The following is a 23,409-nucleotide window of genomic DNA, read 5'->3' as shown; positions in this document are numbered from 1 at the left end:
CCCAGCCGTCATCAGCACACGCCCACCGTAACTGATGACGACCGGGAGCTGTCATCAGCACCGAAGGGGTTAATGTATAATCATTGTTTGACTTGGCACCATTGGTGTAGATCTCCCTTCCATTTTTTTGCTGTTGCCTCCTGTGTTTTTGCTGGTCTAGATGCTTTGGGCACTTTGCCACTGCTGTTCAGTGCCAAAGTGCAAGTGCTGCCTTTTGTAAATTGTTGTTATGGATTAGTGATTCCATGATTGGTTATTTGATTTACTTCTCAGACCATTGTACAGTGCACCTTGTGTGCCCAGGGCCTGTAAATCAAATGCTGCTGGTGGGATTGCAGCACCTGTGTGCAGTCTGGGACTGCCATGTCAGCTTGGCAAGTGTACACACTTGCTAGTCCCTAAACCTTCCCTTTACTACATGTTAGTCACCCCTAAGGTAGGCCCACGGTACCCCTGTGGGCAGAGTGTATTGTATGTGAAAGGTGGGACATGATCTGATGTGTGTAGCATGTCCTGATAGTGAATTCTGTCAATTTCGTTTTTCACTATTGCCAGGCTATCTGTTCCCATAGGCTAGAATGGGTAGTTTGTTTATAACATATTATAAACATAACTGACCCTGGGAACAAGATGTAAAAGCAAAGATTAGTATGCCTGAACTCAGAATGTTTAAGTGCATCTTTTAGTGAGGGTGATTTTTACATTCTGTGAAAATAAATTTTTTAGAAAGTGGGTATTTTCTTGCCTAACCATCCAGTGTGCCTCTGCCAGGTTTGTGTATTGCATATTCCATGTCTGGCTTTTGGATGGCAGTTGGCTGGAGAGGTCTGTGGGTCCAGAAGTCTGATGGAATGGAATCAGATTTGTAAAGCTCGTGGCTACCTGTGGGCGTCCCTGCGCTGGTTGTGTGGAGCTGGCTAAGGAGCAGTGGTGACCTAGGGGAAAAGGCTGCTTTTTAGGAGTGTACCGAATTTCAGTAGGTTGGCTTTTTTGTGAATGTTAAGGGGGAGAGAGTTCCAGAGCTTTGCGGCGTTATAGGAGAAGAGGCCTCCACCTGTTTGTGCCTGATGAGTCTGGGCTGAATGGCCCTGGGTGGAGTTTAGAGTAGAGGGAGGAGATTTCCTTTCACCTGCCTAAGCCAGGTCAGCTTTCAACAATGCTGTCAGGAAGCTGCACCAAAGAGGACAGAACTGGTTGTGGCTGGGTACATACCCTCTCTGTCTTCAGAAAACAAAGGATTTATGTATATAAAAAGTGGGACCAGACCTGAGCACTCTAGATCACTTCTGGGAAATCAAGAAGAACCTTTGCCAAGGAGACGAGCCGGGGAAGCTGTGGAAGATTACTGCTCCTGTGCTGTTTGCTGTTTGGGGTTGGCCTGCAGTGGTTGCTTGCTGCTAAGGAAAGGAGAAAAAGGACTTTGCTGTTTTGCTTTGTCACCTGCTTGAAGAAAATCTCCAAGGGCTTGAAACTGAGCTTGTCTCCTGTTCTGAAGTTTCAGGAACACAAAGACTTCACCCCTTCTGTCTGCCAATATCTAGAACTGTTTTTTTAAGAAGCTACAGAAGGAAATTGCAACACCGACACCGGTGAGCGACGCCATAATCTGCAACGAAGCTGTGAGCACTGCTCCGAATTGCAAAGTAGACCTGACGCCGGCTGTCGTGCCACATCGACACCAGCGAGTGACGTCGTAACCTGCCGAAAGCCGTGAGCGCTGCTCCAACTTGCGACGTGGGCCCGACGCCTGCTGCTGTGCCACATCGACTCTGAAGCTGACTTCAACATCGCGGAGCCGATCCTCGACGTGGGTGAACCTGAATCCATTGACATCGCGCCATCGTAAGGAACAGTGGTTTCAGTGCCATTGTGACGTCACCTCCCTGATGCAGTAAGGAAAAATCGTCACACCTCCCCTGCGCTGCAGTAAGGAACAGTGGCTGCACCTCCCCATGGGTCATAAGGAACCAACGCTGTACAGCGCCTACGAAGCCGCACCTCACCGTCACCGGGAACTGTCTTTGATTTCATCATCTTCTAAGGTACTGTACTTTGGTATTTTCACCGGTCAGGGGAGTTATTTGTTGCTACAAGCTTGATTTAAGTGGATAACTTGTTTTTGAAGATATCTTGATAACTGTACTGTGGATTTTTGTCGTTTGGTCTTGTTTTGGTTTAGATGAAGATTATTTATTTTTCTAAACTGGTGTGGTGTCCATTTATACTGTTTTCACTGTGTCACTGTATGTGTTCACAAATGCTTTACACACTGCCTCTGAGATAAGCCTGTCTGCTCGTGCCAAGCTACCAAGGGGGTGAGCAGGGGTTATTTTAGGAGTGTATCCCCCTTACCCTGACTGGAAGCAAGGGCCCCTGTTTGGACAAAGGTACCCACCTCTGCCAACTAGAGACCCCCCATTTCTAACAAACATTATTAAACATTGTAATGAATATATATTTTGTTTAATTTGTGTTAAAATTTAGACATATTTTTTTATGTAAATATTTATATATTTTTTTAAATGTGTTGTTTGAAGTAAACTACTCTCTTTCTACTATTGCACTGACTGGAGTGGGAATAGTAATTTTTACCACTCCTCTAAGTCCAACGCTTTCCCTACTGTTGCACAGACTGGAGTGGGAATAGCACATTTTACCCCTCCAGAGTCGAATGCTTACCCTATAATTTTACAGACAGGAGTGGGAATAGTAAATGTTACCACTCCTGAGTCTAACCCTTTCCCTACTGCTGCACAGGCTGGAATGTAAATAGAAAAATTTACCCATCCTGAGTCTAATGATTTCCCTACTGCTGCACTTACTGGAGTGGGAATAGTAATTGTTATCCCTTTTGAGTCCATTGCTTCCCCTGGTGTTCCATAGACTGGAGTGGGAATAGTAAATGTAACCCCTACTGAGTCCAACGCTTTTTCTACTGTTGCGCAGACTCGGGTTGGAATAGTACATTTTACCCCTCTTGTGTTTAATGCTTTATAGACTGCTGTATACATTGGAGTGGGAACAGTTTATTATTTATGGAGTTTTACTTTTTTATTAATATTGGTTAAAAATACATTTTTATCATTATGTTCTTGTGCATTTAATTTGATATTTTTATATGTATAGTTATGAAATTTTAAAGATATTTTTAGTAAAACTTATTTTTATAAATTGTTTAATTTTATGTAAAGTTAAATTGGAAATTTTTCATTTTTGTAGTTTTTATTATTTAAACTACATATATAGTAAAAACGATATTGAAATATTGTTTTCGATATTAGTGTGAAACGATACTTTTGGGGAATATTTTTGTACTTACCATTATATATGTGGAAAACTATATTTTTGTGATTGATATTTTTGACATACTGTTTTGGTATGTCGATATTTATGGTTTCTATATTGTGTCCGTGATCCCTGAAACTCTGTTTTTCCTTGTTACCTTAGTGGATGGCACAATAAGTACTGCAATCCACAGGTGACATATAACTTTTCATGGCATGAGTGTAGTTCCTATATCAATAATAACATTTAAATGTACCAATCAGGGATTAGCCAATTAGTACATATTGGGGGCCAGAACACACGCAGAGGACACTGAATAGCAGTGTGCCAGTCTGAAGAGTATAAAAAAGCACAACAAGTTTCAGCAGAAAGGAGATGACCACCCAAAAGAGGAGTTTTCTCATAAATCTTATAAAATGTACAACAATGACCAGTCAAGTGTTAAATGCTTTCACGAGCAAACACCTGTGTGTTGACAGACATACATTTCTCTCTCTCTCTCTCCTTGTCTCAAGCTAAATGTGCTTTATTGCTGCTTCTTTATTCTACGAGTGGTGAGCCTGGTTATAGCTGCCGAGGATCCCCGAGGCACTGGTGAGAATGGGACTTTGTGCGTGCCTGTGTGTTTCTATACGTGTGTCTGTTTTGTGTAATTGTCACAGTTCCTAATGACCTTACTTGTACCTAGGGTCTTATGGGCGTCCATATCTAATTATATTTTACTGGGAGGTTTTTGAGAGTCCGTTTTTTATTTTTTGAAATGCTCATTAGCAGTTTGGGCTACTGGGACAGCGATAACATGGAGTTACCTTCTCTGTTTTCTAAACTGTGTCTTTGCTTTTCTTCCAAAGAGAAATTACACTGTTTGGGCAAACCCATTCTGCCATAGGAGCATGATTATATTTAGCCCATTCTTAAAATGTTGTCATGAAAGAGTTGGCCTAGTAAATTTGTGCCAACAAAAAACACCAATTATACATATATATATATATATATATATATATATATATATATATATATATATATATATATATATATGATGTCACGTATTACATCATTCATGACATGGTCAGTGACATCACTGATGACATCACTGATGACATCTCAAATGACATCACTGATGGCATCATCCAGCGAATGTGGTTTGGTTTGATATTTAAATAAGTATTATATATATAGCAATGTGCATTGAAGACTGGGTGGATGTATAAGTGTCTGGATGGAGGATTTAGTAGCACTGTGATTGACTGTCTAAGTGACTAATTTAAGGTGTTTCTCTAAATATATGGGATAGTGATTAAGCAGTGTAAATATCTATATCACTCTATCTCTTGTTGCGTAAACGACTACATAAGATGGTTACCAGCTATTTGAAAGTCTATTTTACTTATTAATTAGTTAAGTGAGTATTTTTATGGGATAGTGAATGTGTGTGTATTTGTGTGGGAGGTGTGTGACTGTCCAAAGATGTATAAATAGTTGATTTAGTAGGTATATGAGGTTAAGACTGTATGTGGAAACAGTTGCTTGGGTGAGTGAATGTCTTTATGGGTGTGGTGATGAGTAAATATACTTCTCAATGATACATGTCCAACAAACTAGAAATATAAAAGGCAATGTATGTGACAGTTGTTGTATATAAATAAGTATACATAAGACTCAGTGATTGTATGAGTGACTGTATCGAAAACTTTCTACATGCGATAGTGATTTTGTAACACACTAAGTATGAGTTACTGTCTGAGTTACTATTTGAATAATTAAAGTGGTGTTTGTATAAGTGTTTAGCTGAGTAAATGTAGATATGATCAATAATTTGCATAAGTGAGTAGGATGACTGCATAAGTCAATATGATGTGTGCTGGTGTGTAATGTCAATGTAGGTGTATAAGTATATTTAATAGTGTTCTATTGATCTTTGTTAGCATGTATGAGTGAATCTGTAGGTAAGTGTTTAGATGTGTGTGTAGACGTAGTAATCACTGAGTGGGTTTTTAGAAACTTGTACTGGTGTGACAATGGTTTCAAATATGGTACTCCATATTTTATAATGAGTGTTGAAATGTTATACTAGTGTATGATGAGATGTATCAGATTGTCACATGAATTATGTCATCAGCTATGTCATCAGTGATGTCATTTGAGATGTCATCAGTGATGTCATCAGTGATGTCACTGACCATGTCATGAATGATATAATATGTGACATCATCAGCAGTGGATTGCGGGCGCGCAAGTTATAGTTAGTACAACTAACCATATTGGAGGAATTTCAATGGTTTTGTACAAGTGAAATGTCAAGCTAACTATAACACCTCTAAAACCTATGGTTTTTTCAGTGAATTTCGAAGGTTTTTTAAATGCTAATTCCTGACTATAACACCTCTAAAACCTATGGTTTTTTCAGTGAATTTCAAAGGCTTTTTTAAATGCTAACTCCTAACTATATCAGGCCTCAAACCAATGGTTTTTTCAGTGAATTTCGAAGGTTTTTTAAATGCTAATTCCTAACTATAACATATCTGAAATCATGGTTTTTCAGTGAATTCCAAAGGATTTGTAAATGACTAATTTTAAATGTATTAATTGTTATATTTACTTTTTTGATACTGGTTTACTAAATTTTTTTACACTATTTATTTTTAGATATTTTATTTTTTAAATTACATTATAATTACATTTTACATTACATTACAAAATATACCTTCTCAGAATGAATTACTTTAGTTTAAATACTTTGGATATAGGCAATAGACTTTTAAGTACAGTACTTACAGTTGTTGCAATGGAAACACAATTTCAAATACAATGCAACATTGAGCTCAATGTGAATTTCTAGTTAAATGCAATTAGTAACTTTAGGGATTACTTTCCTAACCACAGGACTGGATCCTAGAATCAGTCCTTGGACATCTCCTGTAAACAGTTGAGTAAAAGCGTTTTGGTTACAGTAGTGATTTTTAAGGAATATTATTGGATTTTAAAAGTTGACACTTAGAAACTTTTCACATAGAATTACCAATGTTACCCTTTCGGAGGAAATTCACTTAGCAGGTAAGTAGTGTTATCGTTAATTTTTCTTTCTCAGTGGTGGATCCTGGCTCCAGCACTGATGCATCTCCTGTAAACAGTTGAAAGAATGCGTTTAAGTGATACAGACGATTTTTAAGGAAAATTAAAACCATTGCAACGCATATTACAAAATTCTTAAAACATCAAACCCTTAAAATAGATCATGAAATAGAAATTCATTACAATTTAAGAAGATAACTCCGTAAAACTGGTGGAAGGACACTTTTTTTTTCATCAACTGCTGGTGCTGATCCCCGTATCGATTTGCTCTCGTCCTGTTCCACCATATACTGTGTTTACCACATGGGCTCTGCTTACACAAAGTTGTCCCACTGGTGCTAGACGGACATGTTCAATAAAATGTCATTAAGTCCTATTTGCCATCTGCTAATCGGCCTTAGTCTGTAGCATTTTCCACCAATTTTGGCATTCTCTGTTCGGCCACTGTCAGAAAAGTCTGCAGTTTAGTTTGTTTTAGACGGATTGAGGCAGGCGAGCACCGCTTGCCTTCTGGTGCTGATCCCTTTCTGCTTGAATTGGTCTTTGAGGAGCAGTTGGCATGCTTGTTGCAGCTCTTCACATAGACAGATTACGTGTAGGATGTCACCATTATTAGAGTTACATAGCCTGCAGGTCTCATTACCGTCTTTCCTCAACCATGGTGGTAGGTGCCCTGTGCATGGGAGAATCCCCAGTCTGTACTTTAGAAAGTTAATTTTTGTTGCTTTAGGGGAACCCTGGTTGAAATATATTTGTGGAGTTGATGATTTATAGGAATTTAGGGGCATGCGATCTTTTTGAGAATAGTGCCTTATCCTTCAATAAGGAGAATGATTTAACATTTTTCCTGACTAGTTTTTGGAAATTGCTAAGCCCAAGTTGTGTTTCCCAGAGCTCTGAGAGTTTAGTGAATTCCAAGGCTAGCTGAAAGTACTTTCTTGCCTCAGAAACGTCCCTGCTTTGTATGTCGCACCAAAGCAGAGAGTTTAGTGTGTTTGTAGTGGCACTTCTTAGTTTGTGCCAGCAGATGATGTATGCCCCGTACCTGGCTAAGTCTTATTTTTGCAGGCCGAACTCCTGTCTTATCTGAGCCGGAGATGTGTAAGGCGGGGGAGAGAATATTGTTCTGTAAGCATTAACCTGTGGACTATCCAGGACTTTAGAATCTCTACCCCGCATTGCCTCACTACCGTAGGTGATCGAGGGAAGCAGTTTCGCCTGGATTACCTTCAAGAACGGGGTCATAGTCGGGCCCATCAGTTGGATTACTGTATGGTAGCAGAGAGATGTAAAAAGGGGCACGGTCTGCACCATCTCTCTCCAACGCAGCGCAGTGGCGCTTCCTGGAAGCACCTGGTGGGCCACGGTGGAATGTTTTCCCCAATTTAAAACGCGCCACAGGGCGTGTTTGCACACATCACATCAGACCCCGTTCCCTCCCTTCACCATTGTGTAAACACACCCTGTCAGCGTTCTAAATTGAGAGATTAAGTCCCCTTCAATCCTAAGGGTCCCTAGGGTCAAACTAGCACACTAGGTACCTCCATTAAGCGCCACAGAGCTGCATTGCAGAGAGGTGTAAAAAGGGGCATGGCCTCTGAACACCTGTCTGCAACACTGCTCCCTGGCGCATACTGGAGACACCTGTTGGGCTATTTGGCCCTCAGGGACCCTCAGTATTGAAAGAGAATTAATTCCCGAACTTAAAATGCGCCACAGGGCGCATACAGTGGTGAAGGAAGGGGACGTGGCCTGAGGTGATATCTCTGCAAACACGCCCTGTGGCGTATTTTAAGTTAGAGAATTAATTCCCACCAGGTACCTCCAGTATGCGCCAGGATGCTGCATTGCACAGAGGTGTTCAGAGGCCACGCCCCTTTTTACAACACTCTGCAATGCAGCTCCGTGGCGCTTACTGGAGGCACCTGGTGTGCTAGTTGGCCCCAGGGACCCTCAGGATTGACAAGGAATTAATTCCCCAACTTAAACCAAGCCACAGGGCGCGTTTGCACAGTGGTGAAGGAAGGGGACGTGGCCTGAGGTGATATTTCTGCAAACACGCCCTTTGGCGCATTTTAAGTTAGAAAATGAATTCCCAGCAGGTACCTCCAGTATGCACCAGGAAGCTGCGCTGCAGAGAGGTGTTCAGAGGCCATGCCCCTTTTTACAACACTCTGCAATGCAGCTCCGTGGCGCTTACTGGAGGTACCTGGTGTGCTAGTTGGCCCCCAGGGACCCCCAGGATTGACAAGGAAGTAATTCCCCAACTTAAACCAAGCCACAGGGCGCGTTTGCACAGTGGTGAAGGAAGGGGACGTGGCCTGAGGTGATATTTCCCTTGAATACTGAGGGTCCCTGGGGTGCAAGCCCACCAGCTACCTCCAGTAAGCACCACAGAGCTGCGTTGCAGAGAGATGTAAAAAGGGGTGTGGCCTCAAAACACCTCTCTGCAACGCCGCTCCCTGGCACATACTGGAGGTACCTGGTGGGCTATTTGGCCCCCAAGGACCCTCAAGATTGAAGAGGAATTAATTCCTCAACTTAAAATGCACCACAGGGCAGTGGTGTTTGGGTAGTGTAGGGGGTCGTGTTGTGGGTAGTGTTTTAGGGTTTAGGGTAGTGTAGTTGTGTTTGGGTAGTGTAGGGGGTCGTGCTGGGGGTAGTGGTTTAGGGTTTAGGGTAGTGCAGTGGTGGTTGTGTAGTGTTTGGGGTAGTGTTTTAGGGTTGATGGTAGTGCAGTGGTGTTTGTGTAGTGTTTGAGGGTTCATGCTGGGGTAGTGTTTTAGGGTTTAGGTTAATACAGTGTTGTTTGTGTAGAGTAGGGGGTCATGTTGGGGGTAGTGTTTTAGGGTTTAGGGTAGTACAGTGGTGTTTGGGTAGTGTAAGGGGTCATGCTGGGGTAGATTTAAGGTTTATGGTAGTGTAATGGTGTTTGGGTAGTGTAGGGGGTTGTGTTGGGGTAGTGTTTTAGGGTTTAGGGTAGTGCAGTGGTGAATAGGTAGTGTAGGGGGTCGTGCTGTGGGTAGATTTGGGGTTTAGGGTAGTGCAGTGATGTTTGGGTAAGGTAGGGGGTCGTGCTGGGGATAGATTTAGGGTTTAGGGTAGTGCAGTGGTGTTTGTGTAGTGTTTGCGGGTTCGTGCTGGGGGTAGTATTTTAGGGTTTAGGGTAGTACAGTGTTTGTGTAGTGTAGGGGGTCATGCTGGGGCTAGTGTTTTAGGGTAGTGCAATGGTGAATGGGTAATGTAGGGGGTCGTGCAGGGGGTAGTGATTTAGGGTTTAGGGTAGTGCAGTGGTGTTTGGGTAGTGTAGGGTTCGTGCTGGGGTTGTTTTAGGGTAGTGCAGTGGTGTTTGTCTACTGTAGGGTATAGTATTTTAGGATTGAGGATAGTTCAGTGGTCTTTGTGTAGGGTAGGGGATTATGCTGGGGTTAGTGTTTTAGGGTAGTGCAGTGGTGGTTGAGTAGTGTAGGGGGTAGTTCTCACCAGGGAGTTAACTGGAAGTTTACTGCTGGTATTGAAAGTGATTATTCAGTCTGCATGTCAGAATTTTCAATTTAAATAATCTCTCTTAAAACATGCCCTAATTTTTCTTTCTACAACACTAACCATAATTTTTATGACAAAATGAACCCCCTAATTTTGTTCCTTTTTAAATTAAATGTTTTAAGTGTTACGAGTTTATTCCAATCAAGATGGCTTCAGGTATGCCATAATGCTGTCATTAGTAAGGATGTTAGCGCTCTAGTTGTTCTTTAGAACAGTCTGGGAAGCAGCAGTAGAACACAAAGCAATCAACTGACAGGCTGTTCCTGTTGAAATATAACAGGAAGATATTTGAGATCTCACTTAAAACATGTCATAATTTTTCTCTCTACAGCACTAACCATATTTTCTATGACAAAATAAACCCCCTTATTGTGCTCCTTTTTAAATTAAATGTTTTAAGTCTTACCAGTTTATTCCAATCAAGATGGCTTCAGGTGTGCTATAATTTTGTCATAAGTAAGACTGTTAGCGCTCTAGTTGTTCTTTAGAACACTCTGTGAAGCAGCAGTAGAACACAAAGCAATCAACTGACAGGCTGCTCCTGTTGAAATATAACAGGAAGATATTTGAGATCTCACTTAAAACATGTCCTAATTTTTCTTTCTACAGCACTAACCATAATTTCTATGACAAAATAAACCCCATTATGCTGTTCCTTTTTAAATTATGTTTTAAGTGTTACCAGTTTATTCCAATCAAGATGGCTTCAGGTGTCCATAATTTTGGCAATAGTAAGGCTGTTAGCGCTCTAGTTGTACTTTAGAACACTCTGGGAAGCTGCAGTAGAACACAAAGGAATCAAATGACAGTCTCTGCCCTTGTTGGATGTACATGTTTTACTGAGAATGTCAGACTTCATTCTCACATGACTGAGAAAGATTTCTCACTTTACCTTCTGGAGCACCTTCCAAACCTCTATGGGACAAGCATGAGAAAACAGTTTTCTCTCAAACATAATTCATGATATCCCAGCAGAAGGCTTTCTCACATGGTAAAATCACCTTAGAACACACCACAATTCCTAAAATGAGTATGGTACCATCAACAAATGATTTATAATGTAACTAAAGTCTTAAAACCTTCTATTAACTACAATGCTTTTTAATGAGGTACTCTCAAGTATATTAGTCCCAAGATGCCTGCCAACACTTCTTGGATGAAGTGCTGACAGCCAATCAGATCTCACAATGAGATGTGTCATTAGGCTCCGCCCAGATATATATGTACTTCTTTCCTTTAATATCTAAAAAACTACTGAACAGATTGACACCATTTAAGCAAAAGGCATGAGTCTGAACTGAGGACTACCTCTTTGCCAAATTTGGTGTAATTCCGTTCAGCAGTTCGGGCTGTAGCTGCGGCTAAAGGTCCCTATAGAAATTTGCATGGGGAAAACACGTTTTGGGACCCCCCTTTTTTCTCGACCCCCCGGAGACTTTCAGGATTGGAGCGGAGCGGACCTGGCCATTAGTTTTGAAAATTTTGCGAAGATTTGGCAACTGGCGCTAAAGTTATTCCAAATAGAATGTTGCGGATTTCCTATGGAAAATACTATATCTACGTACTGGCGACCGCCAGTAGGTAATATATATATATATATATATTCACTGAAAAAACCATAGGTTATAGACCATATATAGTTAGGAATAAGCATCTACAAAACCTTATTTTACTCACACAAAACCATTGAAATTCGCATATATAGTTAGTTGCACTAACTATATATCGCGCACCCGCAATCCACTGCTGATCATGTCACATATTACATCATTCATGACATGGTCAGTGACATCACTGATGACATCACTGATGACATCTCAAATGACATCACTGATGACATCACTGATGACATCACTGATGACATCTCAAATGACATCACTGATGACATCACTGATGACATCTCAAATTACATCACTGATGACATCACTGATGACATCACTGATGACATCTCAGATGACATCACTGATGACATCACTGATGACATCTCATTTGACATTACTGATCACATCACTGATGACATCATTCATGTGATAATACGATGAACCTCTTCAGACTCTAATATAACCTTAGATACACTCAGTGTAAACAGACACTCACAGACTGTCACTCATCCATGGAGTTACTCACACACCTAGTCAGTCATGCAAAGAATCAATCACACCTCCATTTCCTCAACTATACAGTTATACACACCTTACTTATTCAAACATATACTAACACATATTTACTCTCTTATACAATCCCTGATACAAGTTCACAATGATCCATACAGCCACTCGCACATTCACTGGCTCTTATGCACAGTTATTTATATATGTCAACTCTCAGATGTACTGTGTTTTACATATGTACTTACTTTGACATGTAGCACTGAGATATCCATTCACTCACCAATACACTCATGCACACAGTCAACCGCCCATACAGCTGTTTCCACATGCACTTTTGAACCCATACATTTAGTGAATCAACTGCTCACACATCTATGCACAGAGTCATACACCTCCCAGCCACCCACACACACACTCAGTCTCCCATACAAATACTTGGGCAACCAATCAATAACCCATATACTTACTCATATAGCTACTGATCAAAACATGCAGCAGTTTACAGAACAACAGACATAATGATGCACAAATTAAGACAGTTTAGTCACTAAACCATGCACTCAGTGAGACACATTTAATCACTCACTCATACAGTCAGTCATGCACCTACTAAATCCTTCATCCAGACACTTATACATCCACTCATTCTTCAATATGTAAGACATATTTTAACTTTACAGAAACATACAGTCACTGGATGTTTTCATCAGTGATGTCATCAGTGATGTCATTTGAGATGTCATCAGTGATGTCATCAGTGATGTCACTGACCATGTCATGAATGATGTAATATGTGACATGATCAGCAGTGGATTGCGGGTGCGCGATATATAGTTAGTGCAACTAACTATATATGCGAATTTCAATGGTTTTGTGTGAGTAAAATAAGGTTTTGTAAATGCTTATTCCTAACTATATATGGTCTATAACCTATGGTTTTTTCAGTGAATTTTCAAGGTTTTGTAAATGCTAATTCCTAACTATATATGGTCTATAACCTATGGTTTTTTCAGTGAATTTCAATGGTTTTTTAATAGCAAATATCAAAAGCTGTAAAATGTATTCTTCTATTAAAGGAAAAATATATTTTATATGTATTTAATATAATTTTTTTATGTATATAAATTTTTTGAGGGAACGAATTTATCAACTATCATGCTGAAGAAGAGTGTGGGGAAAAAAAAACAAAGAGGAGGACTAAGAGGAAAGAACAATCAGTTCAAAAATACAATTGCTTTAAAGCATGAAGTGCTTTTCCACACCTTTACATTTAAATAACCCATATTAGAACATACAAAATATCTACAGAGGAGACGGTGTACATTGAATTTTAGACTCTTCATTGGTACCTACATGTTGGTACTTACATCACCCACACAACACAACAGCTCTATTCAGAGCTACCCTACCTCAAAGCACTCTAAAATATTGTTTTAATATTTCCCTTGGTTTTCCCCTTGTTACGCTTTCCGGAATGCTACCCGGTGCGCGGACCGGGCGCTAACCGTGCGAAAATATGATTTTTTTTAAATTTTTTTTTTACATATATGGGCCTCCTCAGCCACCCTCAGAAAACCTAGGGGTTCAGGATATGTCTCCCGTGCCCCCTTATACCCATTCCCAACATTGTTTATCCTCCATCTTGTGACTAAATTCGTCCGAAACACAAGATGGCGGACTCCCGTTACGCTACCGGTGAGCTACCCGGTTCGTGTACCGGGTAACGCTTCCACCACGAAAAATCGAAAAAAAATTTATTTTACTTTTTTGCCCCACCGGGCCCTTTAATAGCCCCCACATCAATCCTAGGGGGTCAGGAGGGGTCTACCTTGCCCCCTTTCATTCTTTTCCCCCTTCGTTTATTTCCCCCTCTTGTCTCTCGATCCTACCGAGAGACAAGATGGCGGCCGCTCCGGACTGTTTAGAATGTTGACAGTCACCGGAGAGCCAATCCGCTTCTCCTCGCGAAGTTCCGTTACGCGTCTGGTACGCGAACCGGGGCGCTAACCGGGACGCTGTCACAGATATATATTTTTTTTTAACGTTAATTTCTCAAAATCCACTGGAGCACATATCTTGAGACCTAGCAAAGGCACATCGGGCAAACAGTCTCTACAATTTTGCCAAGTTTCATAGAAATCCATTCAGCTGTTCGAGCTAAAAGTGAGTCCAACCGCCCTATGGAAAACTCAATGTTAAAAACACGTTTTGGGACCCCCCTTTTTTCTCGACCCCCGCTTGACGAAACCCCCCCAAACTTTCAAGGGACGCTAAGAAACAAAATGTGCCATTTTCCTGAACATTTCAGACAATTCCGTCCATCAACGCCAAAGTTATTCAACATAGAATTTTCAGAAATCCCTATTCAAAAAAATCCTGACTATATATACCTACTGGCGACCGCCAGTAGGTTATATATGTATATATATATATATATATATATATATATATATATATATATATATATATATACATTTCTATGGCAAAATGAAACCCCTTATTTTGTTCCTTTTCAAATTAAATGTATTAAGTGTTACCACTTTATTCCAATCAAGATGACTTCAGGTGTGCCATACTTTTGTCATAAGTAAGACTGTTAGCGTTCTAGCTGTTCTTTAGAACACTCTGGGACATTCTGGCATTGGGCTATAGTTGGGCTACATCTGGCTGATATTTGGGCTACATTTGGGCTCTTTTGTCTCTGGTGGCCATCTTGGGAGACTGCATATCAGAATTTTTTTAATGAAATATAAGAGGATTTGAGAAGTCACTCAAAATGTGCCCTAATTTTTCTTTCTTCAGCACTAATCATAATTTCTATGGCAATATGAACCCCCTCATTTTGTTCCTTTGCAAATTCAATGTTTTAAGTGTTAACACTTTATTCCAATCAAGATGACTTCAGGTGTGCCATACTTTTGTCATAAGTAAGACTGTTAGCGCTCTAGTTGTTCTTTAGAACACTCTCGGCCATTCTGTCACTGGGCTATAGTTGGGCTACATCTGGCTGATATTTGGGCTACATTTGTTTTTTTTTGTCTCTGGTGGCCATCTTTGGGCTACATTGGGCTTCATTGGGCTTCATTGGGCTACATTGGGCTACATTTGGGCTCTAACATATATATAGCCCAATGTAGCCCAATATATATTTTTCAAAGTTAATTTTCGTAAAAACCACTGGAGCATATATCTTGAGACATAGCAAAGGCACATCGGGCTACCAGTCCCTACAATTTTGCCAAGTTTCATGGAAATCCATTCAGCCGTTCGAGCTAAAAGTGAGTCCAACCGCCCTATGGAAAACTCAATGTTAAAAACACGTTTTGGGACCCCCCTTTTTTCTCGGCCCCCGCTTGACGAAACCCCCCCAAATTTTCAGGGGCTGCTCAGAAACAAAATGTTCCATTTTCCTGAAATTTTCAGCCAATTCCGTCCTCAAACGCCAAAGTTATTCGACATAGAATTTTCAAAAATCCCATAGGAAAAAAATCCTAACTATATATACCTACTGGCGACCGCCAGTAGGTAATATATATATATATATATATATATATATATATATATATATATATATATATATATATATTATATACTTTTGATGTATCTCTATGATTCTGTTGTCTATGGATTCTCTTGATGAGATTTAGGTTTTCACTTCTCAGTTGGCCGCTTGGTTGTCTCCAGTTTGTATATATATTCTTTGCTGGTTTATACCCTACTTCATTATAATCATATGTTTGGTTAGGTAATTGTGGTACACCAGATCTCAGGTTTATATGAATTGTATATATACTTTCCTGTCATCTCTATTTTGCTTAGCAGCTGTGGCTCTCTTATCTTTTCTCTTATTCTAATTCCCTTTTTCATTTTTTTCATTATTTGCTTTTTCTCACTATTTGAATTTTACGTTCAATCTACTTTTACTTTTTCTTCTCGATTACCATTGATTGTGTATATATATTGTAAATAGCAATGTTCATGGCCATTATGGCAATTGATTTCATCATATCGTTCATCACATTACCATCCTTTTCATCACATGGCAGTTGTTGCAACGTTGTATATAGTCATGCTTTCTGTGTTTTTTATGGCACTATGTCATTATTTGTCTGAGTGAATTGCAGAACTTCCACGCATATTTTGTTAGTGGTTTTACATGCTTTACTTACACTGCATAATTTCCATGTGTTGATTTCTCACTGTTTTCATTCAGAAATTATTTCTGTCAGTTTCATTGAGCACAATATTGTGTGATGAACGAATTTGAATTTATGAATTGCTTCACATGTTTCTTTGGTTTATACGGCATTATTTTTCACATTACGGTTAGTTATGTAGTATTTTCACTATTTTTACTATAGTGAGTAGGCGTTCACTATTGTTCACTTTTGACTGTCCTTTGTTGATTGTTGCTATTTATTTGCTTTGTTCCTGACGCGCTGTGTGAACAAGCTCTCGTGTAGAGCGAAACGCGTCATCTTTATGTAATTAAACGTCTTCCCTGCTATCCATTTTCGGATTCCTGTTCATTTTGAGGCTATTTTCTTATGCTGGGCGTGAGGCTGTTGAGGTCTTGACCTTTTGGTTCCGTCATCACCGGACGTGACTAAGACTGTTTTTCTATATATATATATATATATATATATATATATATATTCACTGAAAAAACCATAGGTTATAGACCATATATAGTTAGGAATTAGCATTTAAAAAACCTTATTTTACTCACACAAAACCATTGAAATTCCATATATAGTTAGTTGTACTAACTATATATCGCGCACCCGCAATCCACTGCTGATCATGTCACATATTACATCATTCATGACATGGTCAGTGACATCACTGATGACATCACTGATGACATCTCAAATGACATCACTGATGACATCACTGATGACATCTCAAATGACATCACTGATGACATCTCAAATGACATCACTGATGACATCACTGATGACATCTCATTTGACATTACTGATCACATCACTGATGACATCATTCATGTGATAATACGATGAACCTCTTCAGACTCTAATATAACCTTAGATACACTCAGTGTAAACAGACACTCACAGACTGTCACTCATCCATGGAGTTACTGAGACACTTAGTCAGTCATGCAAAGAATCAATCACACCTCCATTTCCTCAACTATACAGTTATACACACCTTACTTATTCAAACATATACTAAAACATATTTACTCACTTATACAATCCTGGATACAAATTCACAATGATCCATACAGCCACTCACACATTCACTGGCTCTTATGCACAGTTATTTATATATGTCAACTCTCACATGTACTGTATTTTACATATGTACTTACTTTGACATGTAGCACTGAGATATCCATTCACTCACCAATACACTCATGCACACAGTCAACCGCCCATACAGCTGTTTCCACATGCACTTTTGAACCCATACATCTAGTGAATCAACTGCTCACACATCTATGCAGAGAGTCATACACCTCCCAGCCACCCACACACACACTGAGTCTCCCATACAAATGCTTGGGCAACCAATCAATAACCCATATAGTTAATCATATAGCTACTGATCAACACATGCAGCAGTTTACAGAACAACAGACATAATGATGCACAAATTAAGACAGTTTAGTCACTAACCCATGCACTCAGTGAGACACATTTAATCAGTCACTCATACAGTCAGTCATGCCCCTACTAAATCCTTCATCAAGACACTTATACATCCACTCATTCTTCAATATGTAAGACATATTTTAACTTGACAGAATTATACAGTCACTGGATGTAGTCATCAGTGATGTCATCAGTGATGTCATTTGAGATGTCATCAGTGATGTCATTTGAGATGTCATCAGTGATGTCATCAGTGATGTCACTGACCATGTCATGAATGATGTAATATGTGACATGATCAGCAGTGGATTGCGGGTGCGCGATATATAGTTAGTACAACTAACTATATATGGAATTTCAATGGTTTTGTGTGAGTAAAATAAGATTTTTTAAATGCTAATTCCTAACTATATATGGTCTATAACCTATGGTTTTTTCAGTGATTTTTCAAGGTTTTGTAAATGCTAATTCCTAACTATATATGATCTATAACCTATGGTTTTTTCAGTGAATTTCATTGGTTTTTTAAAAGCTAATATCTGTAGCTGTAAAATGTATTCTTCTTTAAATCCAAAAATATATGTTATATGTTTATTAATAAAAAAAAATTTTAATATTTTTTTTTCTTCGCTCCCGGTTCGCGAACCGGGAAGCTTCCCGTTAGCTCAATTTGATGCCGTGACCCGGTCCGCGAACCGGTAAACGTTCCGTTTGCGCAACTGCCGCGTTAGAAATCAACATCGTGACGCGTCGCGGAAGCGCGACGTATCTCGTTGTCGCGTAATGCGTCTTATGACGCGCCGCGTTAGCGCACCCGGAAGTGCTCCGGTACGCGAACTGAGACGCGAAGCGCAGCTCCCCCGGAAGCGATCAGGGGCGCGTCGCGAAAGCGCGACGTATCGCGTTGCCGCGTAATGCGTCTTATGACGCGCCGCCTTAGCGCACCCGGAAGTGCTCCGGAGCGCGAACCGAGGCGCGAAGCGCAGCGACCCAGAAGCGATCCGGGGCGCGTTCCGCTGCGCGTAACGTAAGCGTAACAGGTCATGTGACTTGTTAATAAAACTTTTCATTGGTTCATTTCACTTTTGGTTTCATAATGATGTAAGGCTAGGTCAGGTGACCTAAAAATAACACTTTTCATTGGTTTAGAACTATTGTTTTTCCCAAATGATGAAAACCCCTCCTTCTTTCCTCACTCTGACTTTCATCTTTGTGAGAGGAAGACCTTTTTTGATAGTTCAGCAATGGCTTCATTGGTAGCTTCAGCTGGTGGACCCCCACCACCACCACCACCTCCTCATGGGAAGAGAGGACCACCTCCCCAGTTCATCAGCAACACAGAGGAGGAAGAGGATGAGCAAGAGGACGAGGAGACAGAAGGACCACAGTTTTTAGAAGAGCAGCCCCGGGTTTCTCATCGGAAAACCAGTTTTATTTGGCAGTTTTTTTCGATCCCTGAAGGGCAGAAGAAAGTAAATGCCAGATATGTCACCTGCCTCATATGTAAGGAGAAGTTATCTAGAGGCACCTTAAAAAAATACAGCTTCGGTAACTACACCATGCATCGTCATATGAGCAGGTGGCATCCTTTAAACTACAGCCGGGCAGAGATACGTGACCAGCAGGACAACCCAACAACTCCTGTGGCCAGGTCATCATCACAGATATCTTTGACACCAGCAGAGGCACGGGAAACCGTGCCAAACATTCAGGACAACTTTGTCCATATGAAGTTTACCTGCTTGTATTGTGGTGCATTATTGTCTTGTGGTAATATGAGTATTACCTTAATCAACCGAGCTTATGAAAATCACAATTGCCCTAAACGCCGCAGACAGTATTTTTTTTTTGCTCCTGTTGAGCCCTTTCCAATGCCTGTTTTTTGTTGTTTCCCCTCCATCAAAAACCAAAAAAAACATAAAACTGTTAAAAAAATACAAAAAAACCCAAAAAATGTTCAGAAAAAAAAAAAATATATAAAACAACAAAAACATTAAAAAAAGTTCTTTTCAGAACTACCTCCCCTTTCAAAAAAAATTGCTAGAATGTTTAGCACTCTGGCAAGCTCTATTTCTTTTGGTTCGCTTCCCCGTTCGCTTCCCGGTTCGCGAACCGGGAGCGAACCAAAAAAATTTTTTTTTAATAAAAAGAAGAGTTAGTATAAGGGAAGTAAACAGAGAGTAATGTTAAAAGAAAGACAGCTATAGGGATTAAACCAGAGATACTGTTTAATAGATCTATTTACCGAAGAAAAGATGGAAGAGGGTAATAATTGTGAAAAACAAAATAAAAAAGGAAGTGAAAGAAAAAAAAGAGAGTAGAACAATAACAAAGACGAGTTTCTTGGAGAATGTGAGTGAATGTTCAAAATAAGATTAAAACATGTGGAATAACAGAGAGAAAAAACAGAAAACAGAAAAGAAAAAATAACAGAAAAAGAATAATTGAAACAGCAAAGAAATGTAAATAACATAGAGCCATATCATCAACATAGCCAATAAAAGTTTTGCAGCTTTTATCGGCAGAAATGTGTCGCTAAAGCCGCTTTTGCGGCAGAAAACTGCCGCTAAAACCACTTTTGCAGCAGTTTTCTGCCAATAAAAACAGCAATAATTTTATTGGCTGTGTTCATAATATGCCCCTTAGTGTGCTTCAACTACACAGAGAAAGCATTATGAACAAGTAGTGAAAGAGTGATCAGTCAAAGACACTAAGAGTAATAGAGACGGAGTGAGTGAACAAGAGTGAGGAACTATGAGAAGAGAGGGACTGAGAAAAAGAGTGGAAGGAGTTGAGTAAGTAGGTAATAGAGAAAGGAATGAGGAAAGTAGCAAAGGCAGGAAAATGAGGGTTAAAGAAATGAAGCTGTGAAACTAATAGTAGGTGAATGTGATAGAAATGTAACAAAAAGAGAACAAAACATTTACCTTATAATTGTCATTAACTTACTCACTTTTTATTTTTATACTTTCAATCTGTGAAAGAGAGAACAAACATTTGAAAAATATTAAAACATGTATTTAAAAATTAGAAAAGACAAGGGAAAAGATTGAAGGACAAACAGTTTTTCAACAACTTTGACACTTACAGAAGCTTCTGCTTCTCCAGGCCCCCTACACAGTCCTAAAGATATACATTTTAAACTAACAGTATCTTGATGCAGATGAAGTGAAGCCTATCTTAAAACATGGTGCATCTTTTGCACTGCTGTTGTCTCACAAAAGTGTCGCAAGACACTAACATTTTAAATGATTGTTTCAGGATGCCAATAAGATGTGTCCTATCCAGAGGTTTGTTTGAGGTGAGGCCTACTCAGGGTTCCAAATGAAATTTCGAGTTGTTGAAGAGAACAGAGGACATAATACATGTGAAGGCCTACCAATGAAGTAAGTCATGTCCACTTCACTCTTGAACAAAGGCCAGACCTCTTCTGTGTCCGTGGACAGACCTAAATTTCATCTGCACAATGTCATTCGTAAACTTAGGAAACACTGGTGATGTAATTGAAAAATGTGGAGTTTCTTTTCCTCATTTCACAATCACATCACCTGTGTTGCCTTTGGTTAGGTATCTCATAGTGCAGATGGAGTCTAGCATATCAAAGAGTACATAGAAGTTGAGCAGTATATACAACAATTTTGACATTTACAGAAGACTTAGCTTCTTATCTTGTTGGAGATGAAGTCAGGCCTGTCTTGCAACATGGTGCATCTTTTGCATCACTGCTGCATCGGTTTCATGTGGCACGGGTTTTTTACAGCATGACACATCTGCCTAGATGCATCAATTTGTAATTTTGTCACCTCATAGCAAATCTTTTGCACCGCCGCTGCATCACAAAAGTGACGCACAGTGGTGCAAAAGAGGCATACACCTATCATAAATCTGTCCCTAACATTTGAAATGATTGATTCAGGATGACGATAAGGTGTGGCCTCTCCAGAGGTTTGTTTAAGGTGAGGCCTACTCAGGATTGCATATCAAATTTATGCTTGTTGAAGAATACAGAGGAGATAATACATGTGAAGGCCTACCAATGAAGTAAGTCATATCCACTTCACTCTTGAACAAGGGCCAGACCTCTTTTGTGTCCGTGGACAGACCTAAACTTCATCTGCACAATGTCATTCGTAAACTTACGAAACACAGGTGATGTAATTGAAAAATGTGGAGTTTCTTTTCCTCATTTCACAATCACATCACCTGTGTTGCCTTTGCTTAGGTATCTCATAGTGCAGATGTAGTCCAGCATATGAAACAGTACCCAGAAGTGCAGCACTGTATGCAACAACTTTGACACTTACAGAAGCCTCACCTTCTCCATGCCTCCTACACAGTTCTACATGTACATCATAAATGCAAACAGTACAGAATTAATTATACATGTTAAATGGTTTATTTTTGCTGTTCTCAGAATGTATCAAATTTCACTAAAAACAGTGACTTGAAGGTATTCATCATATAACAGCGGGGAAAAAAAAACACAATCAAAATGATTGTGTTTAAAAAACCCATACAACATAACAAATCAGAATTCAGAACTCCTTAAAGTTAACTTACTATCCATGACGTCGAAGGATGTCCTATGAACAGCTTACACTCTGTTGTGCTGTTATTACTTTCAGCCCGCCACTTTCTGAAAGAAAACCTCCATCGTTTTGAAAAATATGTTACATACAATAAATGACTTCTCGCTCTCTACCACACGTTTCCACAAGGCCAAATCATGTCAGAGCCATTTATAACTCTTGGAATTCTTGTAAGCCAATCCCGTCATGTTGTATTTCCGCAACTTTCCGAATTAAAATGTTGAAGATCATTTTCACAATCCTGGACTACTAATATCTTACCCTTCTTGCTCACTCATGTTCTACATTTCCTATGACACTGATACTGCTTACTATGAAGCAGACTTACACTACCTCTATGACTACTACAATTATTTAATTCTCTACATCACTTTTAATCACAAAGCAATATAAAACAGTAGACAGCATTGCAGACTTACATTCCCTCTACTCCATGTTTTGATTGGCTGCTTGAATTAGCTTATAAAAAGAAATAGTTTTTCTGAACTCATTCAAAGTGCACTTATTTTTCCATGACGTCCAGTGTTATGGTAAGAAGTTATGTCTCTGTACTACACTTATCCTCAAGGCCAAATCGTGTAGGAGCCATTAGAACTTCTTGAAATTCCTCAGAGCACATCCCGAGATTCTTTCCCTAAAATTTTGGTTTTAAAAACACCAGGTAAGAATTTTTAAGGTCATACGGCAATTTTTTTTTTTTAAATTAAAACAGAATCGTTGCAGAATGACCAGCCATTTCTAGACTTTAAATAAGCTGTGTAATGTCCTGATGTTATTGAAGGACCGTCATGATATATAATTGCTACAGTTACAAAAGTCCTTCCTGATATTGACAACTGTGAAGCCACAAAATTTTTAATTAAAGTTGTCAATTTTGTTCCATCAGACCTACATCGTTGGAACATTAAAATGACATACTGGCCATATGTTCGTATAAATAAGGTTGACATCATTTCAGATTTACATTGGCTACATTCCATGTTGTGATCAGCTGCTTTTACTAGCTTATTAAAGGAGACTGATTTACTGTCTGGCAAAGTTAAATATATAAATCTTTCTGAGTCTACACTAGTAGTACTTGATACCCTACAGTTCTTGCAGTCATGCTGCCATTGATAAGAAAGCCCAAACAGGTGATCTACATCTACACCTTCAGCATGCAATACATCAAGCATATACAATAAAAAC

Source organism: Lissotriton helveticus, chromosome 8 (genome assembly GCF_964261635.1).
Source record: "Lissotriton helveticus chromosome 8, aLisHel1.1, whole genome shotgun sequence".
In the NCBI taxonomy this organism is placed as follows: Eukaryota; Metazoa; Chordata; class Amphibia; order Caudata; family Salamandridae; genus Lissotriton; species Lissotriton helveticus.
The sequence above is the reverse complement of the archived record's forward strand: the minus strand, read 5'-3'. Positions refer to the sequence as shown.